The sequence below is a fragment of the Saccoglossus kowalevskii genome, chromosome 19 (genome assembly GCF_978046115.1).
Source record: "Saccoglossus kowalevskii chromosome 19, keSacKowa6.1, whole genome shotgun sequence".
NCBI lineage: Eukaryota > Metazoa > Hemichordata > Enteropneusta > Harrimaniidae > Saccoglossus > Saccoglossus kowalevskii.
The window spans coordinates 343,103-370,802 of NC_140659.1; the positions used below are offsets into that span (position 1 = coordinate 343,103).

Consider the following 27,700-nt stretch of genomic DNA (forward strand, 5'->3'; position numbering starts at 1 on the left):
TCCGACCAATTCTCAATAACATCCAGAAGATGGGTAATGCATGATATTCACCCTGTAGGAAGACATATGTGTGCTTGGGGAACAGGTTATTTGTGTCATCACGCAGATTTACTTAATTTGCAGACAATATGATAAACAACATGCCTGTAGTTAAATGGTCCTGTTTGTAATAGGCATGTACCTCTATGAATCTGATAGGAAATTACCCATATACTGAATATAAGAAAAAGAAGTTGTGCTAAAACAGGACAAGGTTCTTTTAAGACTCTTGGATGATGTTATCAGGCCCTAGAGCTTTTATTATATTTAGCATGGTTAGCCTCATCTTAATGGTCTCCACGGTGATGTTAATTAGTCCCTGTGCGTGTGTGTGAACGTGCATGCGTCTTAGACATGCCTGGCTGGACCAATCACAATCAAACTTCACACATACATCATACATAATATTATACATATGTACATCATCTCTGCCATGCTTTGAATGATTATGTTCAAATTTTATATATCCATTTTACATCATGTTATAGATATTCAAAATGGCCAACTGGTGGCCCTGGTAGTCCCTATTCAGGTGAAGCCTGTGCAGCAGATGTCAATGAAACTTGGCAGGTTGATGAACAAGTCTGTTACATATGCATGAAAATTTTTTTCTAGGTCTGAAAATCCTAAGTGGGTCTTTTTCAAGATTTTCATCCAAAATTACCTCTCTCTACTGCACTGACAGAGCAATTGAGCATGCTCAGAATAATTGATTTGTTAAATTCAGATTCCTGAATTCCTGATTTCTGATTATCAAGTTTTACCTAATGTATTCGAACCTAAGTAAATGAAACAGAAACTCAGTTTGCACTACACATCAAATTTACAGAGCTGTCACTAAGAACCCAAAAACACTGCAGAAAATATTCACAAAAAGTATGAAGATACAGCATGCCTTATAATCATGAATTTAAAATTAATTATTACATATTATTACTACCTTACACTAAAATATATTTGGATATTTAGAGTACTAACGAATTCCAACTTATGGGCCGGTTAGACTTAAAATACACCACGAATATTCACGTTTGAGATATCATTGGCGGTCTGCTCCGCTAGGATTGCCCTTATAATCACTTTTGTCGTTTTGTGTGTGTGTGTGTGTGTGTGTGTGTGTCTGTGTACATTTCCAGTGTTTTCACTTATGATTTCTTCTGCGATTTTTTTGGCTTAGCTGATTTCTTTCAAACTTGGCAGGTAGGTCAGTCCTTCACCCTAGTTATTAGGAAAAATCTGGAAAAAAATTTTGGCCCACTGTTACCATAGCAACAGCCAAAAAACTGATTTTTGGATAGCTACGCGCCAAATGTATCCCCTCCTACAAATTTGGGATAAAACACTTCAGACATAGCTCATTCTACTCAGCTTGAGTGTGGGCACAAAGTTACTATTTGAATTTTTGATATCTGTTTTCATTACCGAGAAATTTGACCCCAAAGTTGGGGTAACTTTTCACCAGCAACGGCTTTTAACTCCTCTGTGATTTTTTCGGCTCAGCTGGTTTTGTTCATACTTCACAGGTAGGTCGTGCCGTCACTAATTGGAAAAAAATCCTGGCCCACCACTGCCATTGCAACATCCAAAAACTGATTTTTGAATACTTTCGCCCCAAATGTATTACCTCCTACCAGTTTTGTACACGGTCAGCTGGCATCAGTGTTGCTGGGTGTATATGATAAAGGGAAGTTGTGCAACCAAATTTGCCGAGTTCGCAGTTTTTCGCCAATAAAAAAATAACTAAGGCAACAACTCATGGTTTTTCAGCATTTTTGTAATAAAGACATTATTCTCTATCAATAATGCGCCCAAAACAGGATCATTTCTACTAATTCTTGTGTTTTTTCGATGTTTTTCGAAAAACCTGCGATTAGACTGCAAAAGTAGAACATTCCGGAGGGGGCGAAACGGAAGAGCCAAATTTAACGCGTAAAAATAGAACGCGTATTTTGACTTCTACACGATCGTTGCCAAAGAGCCCTTTTTCCATCGCCTGGCGAAGCTCTTCCGTTTCACCAGTTGCGTTTTTTTGACTAAAATTTGGGCAGTACTGTCAGTCACGAAAATTGATGAATAAATTAATACACATAAAATATGAATCACGGGCTAATTCAATGGTCACCAAACACTCCACCACTAAACAATCTGTGGCAAGATAGTCGCGTACTGTATATTTGACCCAGATTTGTCAAGCGTGGTACAGTTTTTTGCGCGTGTCCGTCATAACGCGCACAAAGGATTGTGGGATAGAGTCCTTTATTTGCTGGCATTCTTGACTTTTGACTGCAGTTCTTTTTTATATTTTAGAGTAAATGCTTCTGATATGCTCTTAAGTTGCTTAATATCCGTCTGAAATTCTGGACTGTGGTCATATTTTCCGATTATGAGTCTTATGTTTAAATAACTCACCATGACTAGTGTTTTTCATTATGAAGTATATTATTATGAAGGTCAACACACTGTACTTTAGGTAAATATTATCATTTCATTATTTCGCTTTCCAGCATTTGCAGGAAACGCTTCATTCTAGAAAATCCTATCGCAAAACGGTTGGAAATAATAAATGTAACAGCAGAATACGTCCTAGCACAGTCACTCTACTAGGAGAGTGACTTCTAAAGAATGAATGGTGTTTGCGAACTTCGTATTAGTTATAAAGCGACGTTAGCTTCACGTTTATGTCACCATGGAAAACAGCCAAAAACATATTGCTTGTTTCTGAGCGGAGCGGATCGCCAACCAGCCTACCGGCTTGTTTTTGGTATGTGTTGGTTCTTGGATATCTAAGCTTCATCGTCCTGTACTTCGTTTAGTAATTCGAAATTCCCAGTTTGCGTAAAAAGGGGTGGTTTTGCAATTTTGACATCGAAAATGCCTTTGCTTCAGTATTTGCCAAGGACGGCCGCTTAGGTATGTGATCAGTCATCTGTCATCTGAACCTAAAAACGTTAGGTAATCAAACAAAATGATGTACTAAAGTCCAAAAAGTATGTTCAAGGTTTTCATTTTTTTTTCGTAGCAAATTACAATTTACAATTTACTCCCTTGCTTAAAGTGACACTTTCAAATCAACTGATTTCCATTCCCCTCAAGAGTCAAAATGGTATGTGCCTCCATTTTATGCCACGACTAGAAAAAGTCTTTTTTGCTTGACGTGTTCATGTGCCTTCAATTACGTTTCAGTGGCTGTCACTGTCGCATTCTGAGTCTTGCCGATAACATTTTGGTTCAAATCCATGTAGCTATCTCGAAAATTCAAGAAATCTTTTATTTCTTTGTCAACTAACATGCCGGAAATCAAATTAGCATAACAATGCGTTCAAAGGTTGTTGCCATTTTATTCGACAGCTTTCTTACTACTATGATTAAGTCATCACCCTAGACTCGTTTATAGTAAGTAGTTTTATCAGTCATGAATTGGATCTACTGTGTATTAAGAATAAACCTACTAAGCGTTACATACTGGACTACATGTATCTGTATCTCTTCTCTGTGTACGCCCTTACCGCCTGGTAACGATTCCCGTACGTACCTCTAGCCCACCAACTTATTGAGCTAATCTACGATTACTGAGTTCCCCAAACTCAGTAGAAGCCCCGACAACACCTGATGGTAGAAGCCCCGACCACACTTGGTGGAGAATCCCTGACAACAACTGTGGTAGATGCTTGTGCGTATTTATTTACTAATTGGCATACAACATTTTAGTAATTTACAGATTGATTTAAAGGTGTAATCTGAAGGACTATAGAATAATATAAAATCAAAACAAATCCATTACCCATACAAGATGACAAAAGTCATCAGGTTTATGAGATGCACAATTCCCCAACAGTGAAAGTATGGACCATCTTGAACCGCTCTACGTCTCTGTACAAATGGTGGCTTGGGTAAGCGTACATGCTAGCATGCTGCACCCGTCAAGTTGATACCAATAACTCCAAAAGCATGTAGCTATCTGGGCAAGTTGTAAAATAGTTTATAGTTAGGCATATCAAGGAATACTGTCTCTCATCATTTGCGAGACAGACATGTCAAGTTTGGAAATTAAATGCTTGTATCTTTCAAAAAATCTTTTAAAAGTTCTAACAAGTACTGATTTGAGTATTCTTGCTTCACCAGCTCTGAAGCCAGTGAGTTGTGTCTTACCCAAAAATCGTTGTACAATACACAACCTCTAGAATATCTAGAAGGTGCGAGATATAAATACCATAAGCTGGAGATGATGGATCCATTTTGCCATACAGCCTAGTATATAGACCATTCGGTCTAATTTGGAAAAACAAATCAAGGTAGGAAACAGAATTCATGTTCTTGGTGGTTTCTTTAATTTCTAACTCATGAGGATAAATCAGGTCTCGATATTCAAAATACTGTGATGGCTTAATTATCGTATTATTAAACCCTCAAGTCAGGTACCAATGATCGGGGAGTTTGCCACCTTTTCGACTGAACACACAGAGAATCAAATCGTTTTAATCTCTCATCTCAGCGTTGTAGGAAAATCAGCCTAGTTTTCCGCCATGTAAATGCGAGCTAAATTTATAAATAAAATTGGCCCGACCCTTGGTCGAGCCTAACCAAGCCAAGTGTTGTATTTGCTTTGTACAGCGTATGATGTGGGTATTTGCGTTTGAATGGGAATGTAAGGTTGCATGCGTCTTGCAGGTGGCTTTGTTATGTAAATTCATGGGAGTTGTGTGGTGGACGTGGCAAGTCAGTACACCACGAGCCGTCGAAGAGTGAGCACCGTATTCAGCTCTGCCTAGCAGCAGTTTGTAAGGGCATTTCAGGCTCTTTGTCACCTTGCTCATGCTGCGGAACCCGACTTATAGTCAACCAGCGTTACGTTTATACCTGTGTGCAGACAGGGCGAGTTGTTGGTTTCAGTGGTTCTGTCCTTTGCTGAATGGAACAGGAAGGAGTGACGGCATATCAACCTTGGCTTGGTGATTGTGAACTGGTGTGTCGTGTGGACCTACGTTAATATTGGCAACTGGTGGTGGTGAATGGTTTCTATTATATCTACCCGGATCGGTTACTGGTGTTAGAAGCTCTATGGACTTGATGTGGATGGTAGCTGAAGTATCGTCGATGCCAAGATTTGAGGAGCGTAACAGAACACTGCAGGACTACAATAGGACGCTGATACTGTAAACTTTATCAAAGTTTAGCTTTGCCTTAATTCCCTGACTCGAAGGCATTGTATGGCCCAACTTAGTTTTACCATGGAAGTATTTATAGTTCATAGTTTATAGTTCCATGGTTTTACATAACTATGTATTAAGCATATTGTTGTATTTTGCATAAATGGATAATAGATTGAAGTCGTTGATCTGTCGATTAACGTGATTTATTAGTGATAAGTTCTTGTGCACAAGTTTCATGTTAATTTCTGAGTATGAATATCTGTTGTTGAGGTTTAGAGAATAAAATAGCTTAGTTAACTGTATGCCCATTGTCATCACCATTCATTGTGTGATCCCGCGTGCTTAACCAATCCTCGGATCTGTGACAAGTGCCACGTCGGACGTGCCTCTCAAGACACTTCCCTTGTGGTGAGCTTGCCAAGACTAACTGAGATCAGCTTTATTCACTTCTCAACTCTTAGCCAATTACATGGAAGTAGAAAGACTAAGGCGTAGCCTCCCCACATTAGACTCACACACAGCCAATCACGCAAAATATTTAACACGCCATATTGATTAATTGCCCCCTATGTCGGGACATATTTCTTATACTTATAGACTTAAACAACTTCCATAGTTGATAATTATATTAGCCAGTTGTTCCGTTTACTAATTCTCTAACATACGAATGAACCTGATCATGACAAGTTACGAGCAAGTGTGGTTTATCCAGGAGTCATCAGTGAAAGTTGCTATAGCTGCAAAAAGCGGCCTCAACTAAACACATGGAAATATAGTAAGATGCAAGAATTTGGTGATTATACATAGAACAACGTTCTTCACAAAGTTGTGTCTGCTAAAATGCGCATATAAAAAGCAGAAAAACGTTGAAAATAAATTTAGATATAATCCCCTATTTATTCCGCAGAGTTCTGTTAGAATCCGAGCCCCATTGGGGATCGATGTGCAGGTCCGGTAACCAGGAATATCGGTACCCAATAACCGAGCTTATTACGTGCAGAGAACATGAAACCCGTCCACGCGATCCGCGCCACACAGTGTGGCCAAAATGCGGCAAAGGCCTTCATATCTGGCTGTAGTAGGATGGTGAAAGTAATGGTAAAGCATTATAACAGTGAATAAGTACAGTACTGAGAAATAATTTCCAACTCGTAGTTGCTGTTGACATAGGAAGTAAAGTAAGCAAATAACACCGAATAAACGACAAGGTAAATACTACGTCGTTACTTTGCCGTTTAGTGACGTCACATTATTTTTTATCTGTCCATGTATGACGTTATACTATGACCATACTCACGTCATGCGTGTGATAAATTCATATAAGGACAGAGTAAAAAACTGCCTTTAACTGAAATTTATTAGTTTATTACTGTATGTGTTAAAAACAAAAACAAAAAAAGGAAATCTTAACGTTTAAGACATACTTATCTAATATTATAACTATTTTTGCCATTCTCTTGTATGCATTTCAGAATGAATGCCGATTATATTTCATCGTACACTATCTGCATTTTATTGAACTGTTGCTGCTGCAGTTCAACGATTATGTGCTAAACATTTCTGCGGCCACACCCACCCGATCTTCAAGCCCATTTAAATCAGTTGTGTCATGAGCTTCATGCTAATGATATCACGGTAAACCAAGTGTCATCTGCTTCAATGTAATTATTGTATATAATATAAATAACTTGAAGGCCATGATTTCGACGGGATTGTGTGCCAGACTGATCCATTTAAATCTATTGGTGATAACTATACATATTCCCAACAACAGTTATATCGACACTTATAATATTATGATGCTTTGTGTTGTTGGAATTCCAAGTGTAACCCGATTCCTAATCGAGTACAGATGTTTATATGCAAATGTTGGGTTGCTTCGCCCCATGATGCATTGCGCTCTCCGAATCCCTTTTGTCTTGTTGGTCGGTCGGTCACCATGTGGAGTGGTTGCCTGTCGCTTTTTGTGAGCCACGGAATTGTCTTGCCAGCAGTCGGTCCTTAAAGCTTGCACTAAGACTGTAATTTAAATTCAGTTATTTCGTAAATCATTTCTTTTAAAGGTTGTATATATTTGTAATTCGTACATTTATTTTAGTATTTATCGTGTGCAATTTGAACACCTGGCTACTGGCACGTCGGAGCTTGAAAATATGCGTACCGTATTTCTATGCCATACTTTGTTAACTCGTTCTTTTGTTGCCTTATCTAACAACATTTAATGATATCGTTACTCGGTTTTGTAGTGAAGTGGATATAATTTATATTTATTGAACTGTATATTTATATCGCTATTTCCACCACGTGTCGTTCCAAATTTGAAACGTGGGAAAAGTTGTCCTTAAAGCTTGCACTAAGACTGTAATTTAAATTCAGTTGCAGAGTTGTCGGGCTATATTTTTGCGCCGTAAGGGGACGTGCCACGTAGGAGAAATTGGTAGACTCGGGACACGTATAACCAGGGTCCCGGAGTCGGCTACAAATAACCGTGCTGGATAACTACCTTGCTGTCGCAATTATTGCCGATATATGAAGAGATTATTGTGAACTGTAGTGATTTGTTAATTGTATTGTATATTATTGTTAAATGTATCTGCGAACATGTCCTGCCTAACCAGTGTGATCAACACTTAATCTATTCCTACCGGGGTGTACCTGTGTGCATATTACCGCAAGTCAGGTGCCACTGTTGCATATTGTTGTATAATAGTCTATTGCCATTATTGGTTGTTCCATTAGCGTGTACACGTTACACAGGTGAGAGTGTACCTGAAGTATTCGGTGGAAAATTGGGTTGATTGGATTTGGCCACTCTAATCTAACCTGCTGGTTACCGACAAGGTGGACCTCGTTTTGTTACAATTAGTCGGTACATTCTCCTTAGGTGACGTACACTCGGCATGGGCGTGACTGACTTTAGAGTTTATAATTTTGTGTTAGTAATTATTAAATAAGTTGTTGTGAATGATAAGTGTGGTGATCATCATTTGGTATTGCGTACCTGGGCCCGGTGTTCAAGGCCAGTTACACAAGTGTATATACCGGTAGTACGGTTAAAGATCTTGATTGTTTTATTTGAGCGAGGGTTCTTAAAAGTCGAGGGTGCTTACAATCAATGAAAGCAGTCTTGAGAAGCCCATTATTTTTATTATAACACATCGAAATGATGAAAATTGGAAATTCTTATAATAACGAAAAACACCCAGGTGAGAGATGAGAATAACACATAAAACAGTATATCAGTGTGATGAATTTGTTTTGCGTATCTGTTGATCGACAAAACTGTAGTTGATTACTAGCGAACGGCTGAGTTATGTCTGTCATCGTTTCGGCCCATTTGAGGTTCCAGACGAAACTTTGCTCAGTGATTTGAAACTAATTACGAGATACCCGTCGCTATTTGGACTACTATTTCTGACAGTTAGTATTCGCAATTATTAATATAGTGATATCAAAAGATATGACATGTTCAGTGCTTAGTGTGATTGGCTTTATGATAGAAGGTTATGCCCTAGAGTCTTTTTACTGCTTTGTAATTGGTTAATGTTTTGAAAATGAATAAAGTTGTTTGAGTTGGTCTTGGCGAGAACACCAGAACAGACGCAGTCCTGGAGAGTCTTGGGGCGAGTCTTGACGCAGTCTAAGAGTCTTGGGGACTTTTCCTCAGGGCGCTGTGTCTTATAGAGTACTCGACTGATCGACTAAGTCGAAACGTATTTCGTTGTGCGTATCTTATTTGACTGTAAAGTTTAAGTGACTTAACAGATTCCGTACCTCAAGGGGACGCGATAGAAATACGAGACGAGATTTCCCCCCCCCCCCGGCAAATGTGGAGAACCTCAGAGGAGAAAAGAATTTCCCCCCAGATATCAGCGCCTCGGGTCACAAATTCAATAGAATAAACGTTGGAACCGACTGCTGAACCCAAACGTGTCAAAACAAATCCAACTTGTTCAACAACAAACACAAAACAAATTTTCTAAAAGTGGTAAAATCATTCATAAAAAAAATGGTAAAAGACAGTTAATTGAACTCGAGTCGTAGTAGGTTATAACAAGTTAAAAACTGCGACGAATTGGCGATATAATGAACAACACACAACCCGAGATCGAGCCAATTTTCAATAAACCGCTTTCAAGTGGTATTGAGAGCACTTGGATTTATTTATTTTGAGTTGCAGTCATATCTGTAACTATGTTGTAGTTTGGGATTGTTCAATCGATGAGTATTATTACAAAACGCGTCAGCTATTACAAAACGCTGCTACCTCCTATTACGAAACGCGTCATTATTACAAAATGCTGCAGTACACCCCCTGTTGCATGTTTATCTGAGAATCCCACACAACAATAACCGTTTCGGATTGTGGTCCATTAATTAATAAATGATTGCGGCCAGGATGGTCCGTTGATAAAGCTCTAACAAGTTAGCGTAAGGCATACACATAAGGCGAAAGGTAACCATATAACAATATATTTAAATCGGACTTTAATAGTAAAAAGTAAAAAAAAAAACATTATACGTAGTAAGCGTTTTGTTAGATTGGATATTACACAATAAGTATTGTTTAGATCGTACTGATTTGATTACACTTGTAACATCATCCGGGCTGTCTAAAACTGTCAAGAGCGCGGCAAAAAAGGTAGACAAGACAGAATACAAAGCATGGTTAATAGCAATGATTTTCCATTTGTTACAATTTCTTTGACTGTAGATTATTTGGCGGTGCAAGCAAGTTGAAAGCGGGTACTATCCAAGCGAATGTTCGGCTGCGGCTGTTTTCTTGATTTATTTGGGCTCACTAATTTTTACAGTTTTCTTCCTGGCCTTTGGAACAAAATACTAAGCCCAACAAAGCCGCCTAACATACGTCAAATATCAGTCAGAGAAAGTAGCAATACAGGCCATGTTTGCCATCCTCGTGGGCCGTTAGATTATATATCTACTATTTTGTCTGTTACTTATATCATTCGGAACAAAGGGATTTCGGAACATTAGACTTCTATATAATATATGACCAGTTACCATCAACAATCGAGTGTACACTAGGACATACAAAATCCAAAAGATAAATACGATGTGGCAATTGGTGGCTTAAACCACCATGTTGTTTTGACGTTATTTTGCATCTACGATGGGCATTGCAGTCGTACTGACATGATGATACGATGACAGATAAATGAACCAGGGTAACATTTGTATAATAATAATGTTCTTTATTGCGTTCGTGTCCCTATTAGGATTTTGACTAAAATGCAATACAGATGTGAATAAAGACAAACAATTAAAGTGAGAATAAAAATACATACAGGAAAATAAAATATAACTGACAAGCAAATACAAGTAGAACCAAAAATAATAAATTGGATTGTTTTCCATGTTTGTGTTGGTGAATGTTTGGTTTACTAATGCATGCACATGACCTTATCCTGTTTTCAGTTTTTCCTCTCTTGTTTTGAAACAGTTCTCTATGTATTTTGCTGTCTGTATTATAAAGTTTTTACACCTTTATTATTTAATACATATTTTAGTTTTTCTTTATTTTTTGCTAAATGTGGGGGTGATAACAGCTGATAAAGTTTATTTCTTTCTCCAGCGTAAAGATAACATGTTACAGAAAATGTTCTTCGTCCTCTATGGCGTTCTTTTCACAACATAGACATTTTCTGTCAGATATATCTGTGTTATATCTCCCAGTCTCTATTTGTAGTCTGTGAGCACTAATCCTCAATTTTGTCATTGATGACCTGTGATGAGTATTTTGACTACGTGTAGTAGTTTTTAAAGTCAAAGTCTGTTTTCAGTTCTCTTGAACTTGAGTGATCCAAAAAGCTGGAGAATTCAAGCCCATCTGCTTTTCCCTTAATACCACTTATGCTTACTGTCTCGAAAGAGGTGTAAAATATCCACAGTTTGTCTGAAAGGGGGTAGGCAATTTGAGCTTATTTCTGTCTGATCAGGGGTAGGGGTTTCAAACAACCAGCTACACACCCCTGTCAGTATTTTTTGCAGGTACCCCCCCCCCCTCCGGGGGTGGCAAACATATTTAATGAAGAGCACCGTTCTCTCGATTTTGAGGTGAGAACTTTTATACAGACCAAAGCATTGTTACGTAGTGTCCCAATTTGGGCTTAGCCATATTACGAAACGACCAAAAAAACGAACCAAAATAACAACAAATCGTCAACCGCGATATTCAAGTTATTGCGACAGCCATTTTAATGAGCATATCGACCGATGAGGGTGCTGTTCTCATCTGGATTCTCGCTGTCAAATATTACGGAATAATAAAATTACACAGTATAATTAATAATAAACAATAAATAAACAAGCAAGCAAGCAAATAAATAAATAAATAAATAAATACAAGTAAATCAATAAAAAACACAATTTTTTTGTTTGTTTAATGAATACATGTATGCGCGTCGTCGCAACATAAAATGTTTGTGACATACCTCAGCCCCGCCGAGAATACAACTACTGCGTGACCCTCAATGGAAGGGTCACAGAGAGTCCGGAATCACAGACATGTACACTCGGCTAGTCTCGCATATAAGCTTTGCTTTAATATGTGTATTTAATTGTATGGAAAGTGTTTGTATATTTATTCCATGCCTTCAATTTCCACACTGTGGTTCTTTCTAAGCTTTCTTTGATATACAGTGGAACAGAAAAAAATACCCTATTAAAAACTAATCAATAATGTGCTTCTATTGATTATTGTTCTACTGAGAATGTCTTTCTTTCTTATTTCTGGTATCAGAGTATCCCAGAATTCACATAATGTCAAGCAATATATAATTATATTTAATGAAGCCAAATGGTCATTCAGCCCCAAAGTCAATCAACCACCAGGGCGTTCTTGACGTGGCCAAAGGTGGGCTGGGTTTGTCCATTCATTTGTCATTTTGTTTGCAGGCTGAAGGGGGAGGCGCCTTGCGCGACTCCCCCTAACTTCGTGAGTGCTACTAATAAAATTTCGTAATCGAAGTAAGTAAGCCCAATATCAAATGAATCATTGTTTATTCAGATTTTAATGTAATATTTAGATTTTCAAGACACATGTCTTGGAAACCTTTTGTAATTGTTATGTTTTTATTATTATTATTATTTTTTTCCATGAAAAAAATTTAACGGTCATGTGACTTTTTTTCTAGAATTTTTCGAAATATTGTTTTGCATCTCATTTGCATAATTTTGATTGTATCAAAATTCCACGCGGTAATTTTTAAGAACATCATACTACTACCAATTAATCAAAGAATCATGAAAGTGCGACCAGCAGTTTTGGAGGAGTTGATTTATGAATATTTTTCACATTTTATATAAAATAGTCAGCAATGATGCATTTTGGGAAAGGGGGAGGGCCCTAAATACGATACACATTGATTCGGGACAGCGGCAATACAGATGATAACAGCGCCCTCATTGGTCGACGTGCTCCTTAAAATGGCAGTCGCAATATTATCGCCGTAATTGAACAGTCTTTGTTTGACGATTTGTTGTGGTCGTTTTGGCTCGATTTTTGGTCGATTGGGTCGTTTTGGGGTCGTTTAGTTCGCTTTGGGGCCGTTTGGCTCGTTTTTTCGTCGTTTCGTAATATGTCTAAGCCCGTCTAAATTTATATTTTGTTATTATTCCTGAATATATTGTGGGCCAGGTAAAAGGAATTATTGTTTGTGCCAATCATCAATGAAATGGTAGAGGATTTAGATTGACTTTGACTACGCCGACCAAACGTAACACCTAAAATACTAGTATTGCAATGCATGTCCCATGCACACGCTGATATTAAGATTTTTGAAACGTTAGTATTGGAACATGTTCCCGACTTTTTAATTTCATCATGACGAAACGACTATGGGAAACATAACCTTGTTATAGAAACTGTTATTTTGTTTTGCCCATATGTTCACATAAGATTGGGTCTGATCAATCTAGTATACGAGAATTAAATGTCAGACCAAGAGCGTTAGCAAAAGTGTTGGATCAGTGATACATTCTGCTTTGAAAGATTTAGAAAAATAATATTCGTATTAAATATACACACAAACTAGACACTACGCCATTATATCTATATTTAATTTCCTTGCCGATTTTACACGTGTTATATAAATTGAGAAAGTCGTAAGTTATCAATAGCGGCGTACATGAGAGTTCTAAAAAATATTTAACAGCGCCGTTATCAATGAATTGTGCGCGCTTCCACTTCACGATTGAGTGCCAGTGCGCGTCCGTGTTCCGCTATAAATGAGAAATTCCGCTAAACTATTATGGAATGCGCTCGCGTCGTCGCCTCAGGGTGACACGGGCGCCTCGAGCCTGCCCAGTTTTCGTTCGACTGATGTGACGTCACAACTGGGGGGGGGGCAGTTTTTACCGCCCCTTCTCAAAGTGCCGGGGAAGTTTGGGATAGCGAACGACAAAATCGATAGGTAAAAAGGTGCTTAGGGGATTTTCTCAAACATAAAATGCAACCGGGTGTGTTCTTAAAATAATTGTTGTACACTTTACCCGAGTATCGCTCGCATAGCAACGGACTAATACGATCACGTGATACTGCTTCCCAATCTCCCAGGTAGAGTTCTATTCAAGTTCAACGAATATACTAGTATCTCTGCCACCACGCGATCTTATGCTCGTCGTTGATTGGTCGATGAGTCAGAGTGGTACTTCTTTCAAAGACGCTCACCAAAACATTGGTGTAGTGGCGTGAAGCTAGGCGATTTGGTGCCGTACGCGAGCGCCGGTTCGAGTCACGCACGCAGTACGTATTTACTATAATTAGACATAGTCTTTACCTTGCCGTTTATTCGGTGTTATTTGCTTACTTTACTTCCTATGTCGACAGCAACTATGAGTTTAAAATTATTTCTCAGTACTTATTCACTGTTACAATGCTGTACCATTACTTTCACCATCCTACTACAGCCAGATCTGAAGGCCTTTGCCGCATTCTGGCCATGCTGTGTGGCGCGTATCGCGTGGACGGGTTTCATGTTCTCTGCACGTAATAAGCTCGGTTATTAAGCATCCTTTTTTGGGGATGCCCGGTGGCCGAGGGGAAGACGTGTAGTGGCGTGAAGCTAGGCGATTTGGTGCCGTACGCGAGCGCCGGTTCGAGTCACGCACGCAGTACGTATTTACTATAATTAGACATAGTCTTTACCTTGCCGTTTATTCGGTGTTATTTGCTTACTTTACTTCCTATGTCGACAGCAACTATGAGTTTAAAATTATTTCTCAGTACTTATTCACTTATACGTTTTCAAAATTAGAAGCTTCTTTTTATTTATTTCTATTACACAAACGGTGTGGCAGTAGGACGATTTAGTCGTCAATAATACGAAGTGCTTTCGATAGTTTGTAGTTCTTCGCCTCGCGATCGACAGGGCCGTCAGCTAGCTCTGTCGGAGTAATTTCTGAATCATTTATCTGTGAAGCATTGTAATTGAAACATGCAATATTTGTTAATCGCTTTATTCATTTCGTTTTATACAAGTTCAATAATACTGTATTCTGACTTATAAATTGTTGCAAAATACGGATTCTGAAGTGAGACGACGACATGAATGCGAACGTGGTAGAAACCATCGCAGTGTGTTCTTTTGTTTCAATTTTTATATTCATCCAATTAGAAGTTTTCCCACTAATTTTCTTACACGGTCAAGAGTTTATCGATGTATATCAAGGGCATACTGCCAATTCTGTATCATTCTTACAATTTGTGTTATATCGTTGATATCCAGTTGTAAGTCTCCGGATTGCCAGCGGGTTTTCCGTTAGTGAATAAATTCTGAGTTTTACATTTAAGTCGTTCTTCTGTGGTGATTGGTGCTGATTGTGTAGCAGATAATTTTGCATACTATATTTCGTTACATTTCCATATCCGCAACGTATCGCCCCCCACAAGCTCTTTGTACAGGTCTGTGAATGTGGAGGCGCTCCTATTCATCGGGACCTTATCTGCGCCCCAATACACAGCCCTGTGAACGACCATAGGCATTTTCAAAAACACTACACATGTCATACAAAATGTCTCATTTCGGGACGAATTCGTACCTCTTTGCACCAAAAGCAGCGTCGATCACCTTAACATACTGTAATGAACACTCGGTTGTTGAATTGATGTACTTTAGGGGAGTTTTGGATGTTAAAACAGACTATTTATTGCCCAAAATGCGTATACACGGTACTTAAGGTACAGCGCTCCAATATATGACAATTTCAAAACCCATGTCAATTACACAAATCTTTGTATAAGCATTCTTCTACATTATGGGTTTCTAAATTGCTAATAAACATATGGCGTCACCGCACTCGTTTCCATGGTAACGACACTTTATTATGGCTCAAGCCTGGACAAAACAGGTATATCACGTCGTGTATCACTTACCACATCAAATAACAAATATGCAAGTTATTAAATCTCCCTTTACTTTAATGATTATTGGCAAAATTATCTAAAACTTTTATTTTAAACAGGTATGTGTTACCATAGTAATCAAAACAATCCACTGTTTGAATAACCCTAGCTGAACAAAAAAATCTGAAATTGGTGTACTCACAAAATTGACAAAACCCATGACAATTTAATCATATTTCACGTGTGGGGAGCTGGACACATGACAATTACATGCGCAAGAAAAAATATGGTGGTAACCATACTCGTTTTCAAATTATAGGAGTGAATATTCCTCTTTGTGTGATGTTGAAATAATATACGGACGCCATTTTGTCAGTTTCTGTATAATAACTAGTAAGTTGGGGGGTCCAAATTTTATTTAGTAAAAAATTAATTTTATTGTCCAAATACGGTACATCTTAAACGTACCAAATATTAGATTCATATAGACCAATCACCTGATCGAACTATGAGCTAGTATGTTATGATAGTTAAAAACTAGACCCCTTAGGCTACTCATTTTATACCTGTAATAGGAATACATGTAAGTGTATAGTTTGTGAATGGAGGATGACTAATTTTTCATTCAAAAGCACCAGAAAATGATGACATTTAGCAGAGATAAAATTAAATACGTAATGTAACTATTTGATTTATTCAATATAGCAGGACCATCAAACAAAATTTCCAAACTAAGAATTGCTCACATGCAAGTGACACAATGATTCATACAAAGTAACTTATATTTTTATTGACTCCCATGTGCGAAGCACAAAATGGGAGTCTTTGCAGTTAGTGTGTCTGTATGTCTGTATGTGTGTATGTGTGTATGTGTGTATGTGTGTATGTGTGTATGTGTGTGTGTATGTGTGTATGTGTGTCCGACTGTTCCACTGCTATCTCAAGAACCATACATCGGTTTTTGATGAAACTTGGTGCATAGATGCTCTGGGCCAATGCGCAGATTTGATTAGGTTTTGGTAAAAATCCATGCTCGTTAATTACCTAATTTGCATGATAATTAGCTAATTTTTAGCTGTTCTATGACTGTTCCACTGATATCTAAAGAACCACTCATTGGATTTTGATGAAACTTGGTACATAGATGCTCTGAACATATGCGCAGATTTGATTAATTTTTGGTAAAAATCCGTGCATATTAATTACCTAATTTGCATGATAATTAGCTATTTTTTAGTGGTTCCATGACTGTTCCACTGATATCTGAACAACCACTCATTGGATTTTGATGAAACTTGGTACATAGATGCTCTGAACTAATGCTAGGTTTTGATTAGTTTTTGGTAATAATCCGTGGATACTAATTACCTAATTTGCATAATGATTAGTCAATTTTCGGTTTTTCCACTGATATCTCAAGTACTAATCATCACATTTCAATGAAACTTGGTACATAGATGTCATACGACACTGCACAGACCTGATAGTTTTTATGGTAATATCAGTACATATTAATTACCTAATTTGCATAATTAATTAATTTTCAGCATTTGATATAAGTAGTTAGCATTACATTTCAATGAAACTTGGTACTTACATACTCAAGGACTATGCAGAGATTGATTGTTTTCGATAAATATTTGTGCATATTAATCACCTAATTTGCATAATTAGTTAATTTTCAGCTTTTCCACGGGTATCTCAAGTACTAATCATCGCATTTCAATGAAACTTGGTACATAGATCCTTTAGGACTATGCAGAGACCTGATTAGTTTTAGGGTAAATAATTGTGCATATTAATTACCTAATTTGCATAATTAATTTTCAGCTTTTCTACTGATATCTAAAGTACTAATCATCATATTTCAATGAATCTAGAATTATGCAGACCCAATTAGTTTCCGGTAAATATTTGTGCATATTAATCACCTAATTTGCATAATTAACCAACTTTCACACTGATATCTCAGGTACTATACATCACATATCAATGAATGTACATGGATGCTGTAGGACAATAGACAGACCTGAATAATTGTGGGTTAAAATCTGTACATATTAATTACCTAATTTGCATAATTAACCAATTTTAATCTTTCACACTGATATCTAAAGTACCGTAAAAACTCCAAAATTTCGACTGGTTTTAAATAATTTGTGTTAGAAATGTGACGTGTTTTTAGAGTCAAAATTAAGGTGCATTTTCGGACGGTCGAATTTTTCAGAATAGAAATCAGCAAAAAAAAATGGGGATGATAGACAGTGTGCTTCATTAGTTTTTAAAAAATGCAATGTCCGTCAATTGACGTAAACTTCCTCATGTTTCACGGTAAAAGCAAAGGTCGTGGCCGAGTTGTAACTCAAAATCTAAACAAAGTCATCAATCAGTGAGTATTATGACAAGCAAAACAAAACATCAAGACGCGGAGAAGAGGTCAGCACAAAACTAATAGGTCAAAAGACAAAGCTGTCTCGCACTACCTAGGAAAACTTGCGAATGTTCGAAGTACAGGTACCCATTGGACAAAAGATACATGGAAGTTTAGCAAACGATCTCCCCGACCCAGTGCAATGTATCCGGTTAGAATCAAAGCTCACGTGTCCCTTATTTGAGCACCGTACCGGTGATTTGAGGGACCAAATTCTGCCGTAAATTCGCCCTTGGATTAAAAAATATAATGGGATTTAAGAAAATAAAATGGGACTTTTAAGGTGTATTTTGGCGTCATTTTTCGGACATTTCAATCAATCCTGCCGGCTAAAATAGAGTCTAAGTTTTACCGTAGTCATTGACGTCTGTCTATTCAAGAGTACACGTGTATGATTTTTATCGTGACTAGCGTGAGCGGGTAAGCTTCCTTTCGAGAATGAGCTGTTATCACTGTGAACAATGTTAAATTATTCTTCAGATGACCAGTTTATTTTTTAAAAACAACTAATTTTTTTATTTAAAAAAAATCATGCCGTTTTCGCATCATCCAGCTTTTTGATTGGTTAATTAGCGATTTGACCTATTTGACCTAAGAGAACATGGCGGATATCCTACAGCATCAAACGTTTATACGAGACCGGAATCATTCGCTTACGATGAAACTAAGTTGACTTTTATTTGTATTTCATAACCATTCAACAAATTTATTTTGTGTACATTATTATAATCACTACTGAGTACAGTAATAATCAACAATTCAGAAACGCAGCATGCCGAGATTTTTGTGTTCGTTTTTATTTGAAACTTCGTTTATTTAGAATATATTTTCGTTACCAATAAAATAAAAATCTCTCAGTCAATCAGAAACCCGGATTCATGCCTTTGAGGAAGGTCCCGTTTGAACGCTCACATCGGTTTTTTTTTCGTTTGGGGGAAAACTAAAACTGGTCGCAATTTTCGAATAAGAATGAGTCGGCAATTTTTAGTGGAGTCGAAAATTTGGAGGTAAATAAAACACCGAAACCCGGCAAATAAATAGGCTGTCAAATTTTTAGAGGGGTCGAAATTTTGGAGTTTTCACGGTGCTAATTATTCCATTTCAATGAAACTTAGTACAAAGATGCTCTAGGACAATGTACAAACCTAATTAGTTTGGGGTAAAAATCTGTTCATATTAATTCCCTAATAAGCATAGTAATTCATAATTTTTTGGTTCTAATCACATTTCAATTAAACTTGGAGACATAGATTTTCTGTTACATTGCGCAGACCTCATTAGTTTTACACTCAAATCTGGTCATATTAATTTTCTGATTTGCATAATTAGTTTTCAGCTAAGTAATTTCGAATTATATTTAATGTGTCTCCAATACTCTCAGCACATGGGAGTTCTTTCTAAGCTTTCTTTGATTGATATAGTATTGATATATACAAAATAACATGAAGTATATTTCAGGATATATTAGTTTGATATACTTTCTCTATATACATATAAATAAATATTAAAAGTAAATTTCAATTATTGTGTGATTTATATTTGTGTGTTCTTCAGTTAGATTTTGCTTGATATAATAAAAATTTTATATTTGCATGGCCGAAACAAATGTTTTTAAATAAAAAATAACCATCCATATCCTGTACAATAATTACTCACTTTTTATTGAAATATTCATATATATTTAAGATGATTCTGTTTGACTTTGTAACTCTCACAGTATCATCTATTTTTTCTGAAAGTATTCTGGTAAGTCCATCAATGTCACCTCTATCATAAGCCAGCTTCAAGTGACTGTACCTCAGGCCAGACCCTGCAATTTTCTGTGCCATTGACTTACTGATTATTTTGCTGTTGACTAGTATAGACAATGTGTTATAGTTAGATGACTTTTTACTATTGTAATCATGATAACTAACAGCATATTCAAATGTATAGCTATGTTCTAACATTGTTGGCAAGTCAATTTTGCAACATTCAAGCAATTTCTGTAGTGCAAGTACATCCGCACTAGCATTATGTGCACTATAAACCTGACCAACAAATTCATCAACCAAACTTTGTTGTGCATATGAACCTTTGCCAGGAAACACAGATTTAAACAATGGCAGAGTATTCACAAAACCACTAACAACTGCCATAAACCACCGTCCCTCAACAGTGAGTATCGAGTAGGTATCTCCAACAGCTCAAGACTGAAAGAGGTCACCAATACCACGTAAAATCATCGGTCGATTTTCTTAACCACTCTACACTTAAACGAAATGAAATTACTCACCTTGCCTTCAGACGTATAATAGAAGTGTTCGGTATTAGAAGTTTCTTTAAAATTGTTGAACGAGACGATAATAAAAGGTCAGATCGCAGACAAGACGTGACGGTAACAACGTAGAGTTGAAAGTGTACAGTGACGCTGATGACGTCACTGTTAGTCGATTTGAGCGAAACGCGCATCGCCTGGTTGATTAAGGAATTAACACCTTTAGACAATAGCGTTTCTTAACCGGGTGTTGAGGGACGGTGCATAAACCTATCAGTAAGAGAACTTTCTTTGCTTGCAGTTATTAGGTAACGACAATCAAATGAATGGATATTATGACCAACTAAAATAGGATTCTTGACATCTAAAAGAAAATAAAGACATTTTTCCAAGCATGTTTTTAAATCCATTGTTTTCACTGGTTGGCCCCGGTAGCACAATTCACCATTTTTTACCATCAGATGAGTTATTCTGGAAACAACTGGACTTATATGTTGTTTTGGCAATATATAACCTTCAAACTGTTATTTACCAGTAACAGCAGATAGTTGAGTAATCTCTGCATCTGAATCTGCAAGGAAAAACAACAGGAAATGAAACATTGGCTGTAATGTAGTAAACATCGAGTTTATACTGGGGGGGGGGGCTTTGGAGTTTAATATGCAACAGTGTCTTCTATGGCTGGACCGTATATCAGTACTGACTACTTCAAAGTGAGTCTGTTTGAGTCATTGTTTTTCTTTTACTTTTTTTTTTTTTTAGCACATTGGGATGTAATTACTGTGGAATACTTTATTTTCGCTGGAATTAATTTTCACTGAAAATGCTTTTTGGGCGTTTTGCTTGGAATTTATTTTCACTGATTTTTGATGAGTTTAATGTAAAATATAAGAAAAAAAGTATATTCGCTGGATTTTATTTTCACGGTATCATGTCTTCAGCGAAAATAGCGAAAATAAATTCCAAGCGAAAATAAAGTATTCTACAGTAGTCATGTACATGTCATGTAATTCTAAGGTGAATACACTGATGTTTCTGCCATAAAATTTGAACAAAAAATCCTCACATAGTGTTGCCCCAGATATGGGTTTTCCTAAGGTGGCTACAGGGAAGCGACTGTCTATTGGCCTGGCTAGCTGGCTCCTTTGGTTTTTGGAAACACACTGCTTCTGGAAAAGGTATACTATTTTCAAAATTTTGCCCTTTACTCAAAAAAATTAAAGAAACCCCTGGTACTCTGGAATGTCTATGGCTGCAAAACTCAAATTTTGGACCCCTTATCTTTTGAAAATGTAGAAATTTAACCACTTTCCACCTTTTAGAGTGAATGTTGTACTTTATGTCAAAAGAAGAACCCCAGCAATACAATATCATATTACATACTATTATTATAGTAAAGCAGCAGATTCTACCATGAATTTATGTATGATCTGAAATATAGTTGCTGAGAACCAGTCTCTTGATATCCCAGAATATTAGAATAATACATACGTCCAGATGTAGTTTCTATGTCAAAAACCACAGGCGTGTATACTCCAGAAGCAAGTAAAGTAATTGGAGGTGGTAATACTGGTGTTGGAATCTCTTCTGTCATACCATGGGATACACACAAACCAATTTCTTTCTGATAAGTTACCCCTTCACGCATTTCAGTAGCAGCAGTTTTGTTACATCTCTGCTCTTTCCATTTTAATCGTTGTAGTTTTGCTTCTCTTGTTTTGGCTTTTTGTTTTTCTTGTTTGGCTTTTTCGTCCAATCTGCTACCATATAGATGACATGCACTACTGGGTGACATGTTATTTTTTGGTTGACCTAGGGGAAACACATAAGATTGCATGATTAAATAGCAAAATATATGGTTCGCCATAGTAGTATTCTCTAATGTCAACATACAGTCAGTTTTTTTAATGTGTGTTGAATTTGGGATATTGCCTATAAAATGACCAGGGGGGGGGGGGGGCACTGTATAACTTATCTTAACATTTTTCATAATTATATCTATCAGGTGAGTACAGGGGTATATACTCAACATATGTATTTGAAACTTTATTGTATTTTAAAAATCCAGATCCTGAACAGGATATGATTTCAATAAAGGCATTACTTACTTACTTACTTACTTACAATGTATGTCTGCACATTCAGTGAATTACTGTGCCACAATTTAGTTATACTATGTGTGATTGTACACATTAGTAGTTACTTAACATTTAACTACGTTGTGTCAATATAAATACATGCATTTATAGTCATACATACAATTAGTATGGGTGTAGAACTACATGTATTAGCTAATTTACCAACCTGACACACATATGTATGCCCTATGTTCTTCTGGGCAACAGCTGCTGCAACACGAGCATTAAAGCTATCAGAGCCACTGTAGTGTTTTGCTTTGGGTGCCTTAGAAGCTATTACCATATTCATATTTTCATTACCCATCCTAGCTAAGTCATTTGCACTATCTATGTAAGTCTTCAAAGTCTTATCTAAACTTGCTCTTAGATCATCACCCCATAAATTCTTTCCTTAAGGCAGGCTACTGTGTTTGTAATTAGCAGGGTCAACTAAATATTGACACCAATTCCATCACAATGTGTATGATCTCCAAATGCATGTGGGATTATAGATTTCAGATTCTTTTGCATGTTACTAACACTGTCACGATTTTGAGAGATTGCATAACTAAAACACTTCTGTAAATAGTTTATGACCTTTGTTGATAACTGCTTGTAATCTTTATCTTCCTTTAACTTATACAGTTTATTAGTAAATCCTTTCTTTGTGTGGTTATTGTCTTTATTTTTTACCATGTCATTTCTTATTTCTGTTTGCAACCTAGCTAGAGTCTCCTTTCCCATCCTTTGTGCAGCTTCACAAACACGACACTGTTTACATCTTGTACTGTAGGAAAGTACCTTGCCTGTCTGATAGCCTAGAACTGTACCATGACCTAAGTAAAATACATTTTATTAAACTAACTACAACTACCAAATATTTTATTAATTCGTTTATAAAATATCTTTATTAGTTAAATTATTGGTTGGATGATTGATTGGTTGACTGGACAGACTAATGATTGTTTTTTGATTGACTGGTTGATTTGACTGCATGGATTGACTAATTTTCTTTTGTTTTTGATTGATTGATTATTTGACTTTATTCACTACACACAGACTTAAATAATTTGTTTGGCCATTGTCTTAGTGAAATTATTTGCCATAAATTACAAATATTGACAAGTACATAATATAATATTACCTGATAAACTTTTGTAATCTCTCCCACTTCCCCTCTTCTGCCATCCACCGTCATATGACAAATCAATTCTGCATGAATAGAAAACAGATTAAATGTTTGATCTTCAAATTAATTTCAATTCAAATGATATTGAAATTTTGCTACATATTTAGTTAACAATATTCAGCCACAAGCAAATTAGCTAGAGGGAACACTGAATATATTTCAAGTAAAGATAACTGTCATTCAGTACATGTGAACACAAATATTGGTCACTACATAAAAATGTTAAAATACTGATTACCTTGGCACACATTAATATGTAATATTTTTAACATTAATACCTTGGTTTTTTGGAAGAAGACATTTCATCAACTAAAGCATGTTCACAGGATTCATTGGCTACTTTTATAATAGCTTCACCAGTCTCTCTTTCTTTTCGTTTCAATGTTGTAATATGTATGCTTGGTATTGACATTGCAGTAAACATAGAATTGACATGACGTTCGCCAATACCAGCATTGATCATACCTTTAAAGAAAGACAATATTGACAAGGGATTCGTAAATAAAATAGCTATGTAAATTAAATTTAAAATCCAATCTAATAATCCCCCCCCCCCCGCACCAAGTAGCAATGATATTTTTCAGGAAGTGATTTCATTCAAGACAACATTTTGGTGCAGTAATCTCGAAAAACATAACACATTAAAATATAAGAAACATACCTGTAGCTATTTTAGTATTAATGTCAAATGCACCCATACCGCGTGTCTTTCCTTCTTTGTGTTGTGTTTTGTTGGTGTATACGTTGTTGACGGAGGCGCAGCTCCAAACATGCGCAGTTCCAAACATTTACGCATGCTCGGGCCTCTGCTTCAAAATATCCGCGTAGACGGGTTGATTCATATTGCTCTGGTGTTTCGATTTTCACAGGATTTAACCCGTTTTAGTTCGAATAAAGGTAATATAAGTTGGTCGATATTTTCTACCGATATCATACTTGAGTTGTGTGAAGCTGAAGCGGATCGAAATATAATTTGGAAAATCGTGTTATTTTCGGGAAGTTTCGATGTCATGGTGTCAACGCTTTCCTACCTTGTGTTATTATATGAGTAGTAGGGGAATTTACCGGCGACTGACTAACTATGCCGATCCCACTTTAGGTCATTTTTCTTAGCCAAGAAACGTTCCGAGCGCCTGTGGGCAGAAAACGGTATTTTGGGACAGTTGTTGACACCCCATGAACAGTGTAACAAGATTATCCCTACATATGCAACATATTTAAATTTGGTTGTTTAGGATTTCTTCAAATTTATGTTTGTGCTGTTTCCACGATTTTAGCTATTTTCACGGGCTCGCACAGAGCCCATAGAAATACATGGCAGAGTGGTGCGCGTCTCAGTGACTTTGACCCGCCTTGAAGATTTTGAGAGCTTTTCAAGCGCGTTGTAGAAAGAAGCAATATGATTGGCTGTTGGTAAACTGATTCTAAACTGTGAGGGCATTGTCACATACACATAGTCCTAATGAAATACTTCAAGGTGATAGTGGAGTGCTTCGCCGGAACATTCACCTTGAAAATTCAAGATGAGCACAAACCTGTGTCATATGACGCCTTACTAGCCGATTTTGGCTAAAATTCCGCTCCGCCGCCTCTTTACAACAGTATTCATACGCGGAACTTGATATTGATTTTAACAATTTGGGTTGCCTTTGAATCACATATTTTAGTGAAATATTGTTTATAGAGTGAAATATTATTGTCATACATAATTCAATCTTTGAAACAACAGAAACTAACACATAATAACGATAATCAAATTTGTGTTTGAAGTTCGAAAGTAGTTGCGTTATTTCCGGTTTCAACTACATAGTTCGAAAATAGAACGTCCTTGAGCGCAATAAAATCACGCGTAGAACTCCATCCGAACCAGACTCTAGCAGCGTAAACTTATTGCAATTTGCGCAATTTGGGCCCAGTTTGTTCTTACAAGTTTTCTAAGTTTCATTTATCATTATTTAGTAAACAGGTCTCTGAAAAGATTTAATATATTCGTAAAATACGTGGCAATCGACAATTGACTTCGAAACGTTCGAAATTTCGAACAAATTCCCGGCACACCTTGCGCGATATGCGTCAGATCGGTGTAGAAGACGCCGAACTGCAGCGTCAATGGCTCACTTAACCTTAAGTATATAAACAGAGACGCCATTTTGGTCACGCGAGATTGATCACGTGATAAAACTTTTTACTATGACGTCAGAGCTGAATGACGAAAACGTGTTTTCTATGAGGAAAATCAATATAAAACTTGTTTTACAAATAATTGTTGTGGTTTTTGACTAAAATGTTTAAATTTTCAGTTATTTTCAAGAAAAAATACTTTAATTTTAAAAAGTAATATATTATTTTGTTATCCATCATGCTTGGCAGAAAAGTATACTAAATCTTAGTGATGGAGGTTATAGCTGCTACAGATGTGTCTCAAATATATACAGCTCAACACAGCATCTGTGATCAAAGATGGGTGGAGACTGCTCAGCATGATGGGTTTTTAAAATTAAAAATAAATTAAATTTTAGTTATAATACATCATTTATTTATGTTAATTTTCAAAACAAATACACAATAAATGAATAATAAATTCATGAAATATTTATTGAACAGTTGTATTCATGTTTCTTTATAGTGTTCGTTGAACGGGATTCGATGAAAGTACATGCAGATTTCTTTTTCGCTGCTGTGACGTCAAGAAAAAGTTGTATCACGTGATCACTGTTAATCAATTAAGTCACGCGTGATTCAAGATGGCTGCCACAGTTTGTTGACAAATGCGAGTTTGACGACAAAACGTGAATTTTTCCACTTTATAATTGTCAAGACATGCGTAAGGTACAAACCGAGTGTTCATTAAATGTTATTGAAACGATCGGTGCCATTTACTGATGGAGGATGGTTAAGTTTCTGAAAAAAAATGTAATTTTCCATGCCACGTCCGCTGGGGTCTGGGGATGTGGGGTTTTAGAAAATCATAGTGACCGTTCACATGGCTGTGTTGGGGTGGCGTAAGAAGCCCAATGTAAATATCAAGTAACACGTTAGTAACCGTTATTCCGCGATGAAATGATTTTCTTTTGTAAATTATAAGTATTTCACCGTTTTCAGTATGTTTACGAAAAAATCATTATCAGCTATCGATAACATATTTTAAAACTGGATATTTTACTATAATAGGGCGTGTCTACATCGCGCATTAAAATTTGCATATAACATTAGCGCGTAACTAAGTTACGATAAAGGAAAGAGTGGTATAAACAAAGGGGGGTAAAAGACCAGGAAGGGGTAAAAGAAAAGTTATATAACAATTTATTATTTAATAATTTATTAAAATACATAAGTTTGTCCAACTCCCTGTGCTTAACTGGTGGGACGTTCCCTGGCGACTACCTAGCTTAGTGATAAAAGACCCATAGTCTCAGCCACGGAGAATGCCAAAACGACGTGGCAGAAAGTAGATGTATTGGTCCGTTGCTATGCGAGCGAAACTCGTATAAAATGTATAAAATTTATTTTGAAATCACGCCCACTGGCATTTTATGTTTGAGAAAATTACCTAAAACCGTTCGCTATCTTTTTCCCAACATCGCCCAGTTGCAGGCGAACGAAAACTGGGCAGGCGCGAGGCGCCCGCGTCACCCGAGGCAACGACGCGAACGCACCGACGGTTTGAACTGACGATTCACATCTACGTCTCCTACCGCACGATCTACTTTTTCATTATTTTAACATTTTGAAAAGATTTTAGCACTGAATGTAAAAATATTTGATATATTTATTTTACATAACACACATTTTTTTTCAACAGAAGCTTAGGATATCAGAAACAAATGAATTAAAAAAAACGCGGAATACAAACAATTTTGGTGTAAAATGTCGCCTGTAGCAGAATCTAGTTGCCTGTCTAGCCCCCTGTGGCTCTTTAGGTCAAGAAGACTCTGCAAGGGAGAGTGGTCGTTTGGGGCACCCCCACGGAGCGACGCGAACGCACTCATGGCAAAGCAAAATGTAGGTCCGGTCATTAATTTTTAAATTAGCCTGTGGCCGTTGTGTCGTCACCGGAAGCGCTGTCCCAGCACAAATCGGTGTAGAAGACGCCGAACTGCAGCGTCAATGGCCTGTGGCAGAGACGATTTGGACGTTCCCTGGCGACTACC

At 36.9% G+C, this 27,700-nt stretch overlaps 1 protein-coding gene and 1 pseudogene across 2 annotated transcripts in view; one reads left to right on the forward strand and one right to left on the reverse strand.

Moving 5' to 3' along the window:
* The window catches only part of LOC100378319 (haloacid dehalogenase-like hydrolase domain-containing protein 3), a 148,018-nt gene that overhangs the window by 118,475 nt on the left and 1,843 nt on the right, over positions 1-27,700 (forward strand). For both annotated transcript variants that reach the window (XR_014927460.1, XR_014927461.1), the window contains one exon: positions 4,162-4,331. The gene's annotated coding sequence lies outside the window, so the exon portion shown is untranslated. The remainder of the gene's footprint in view (positions 1-4,161; positions 4,332-27,700) is intronic.
* On the reverse strand, positions 19,622-24,407 carry LOC144352894 (uncharacterized; annotated as a pseudogene).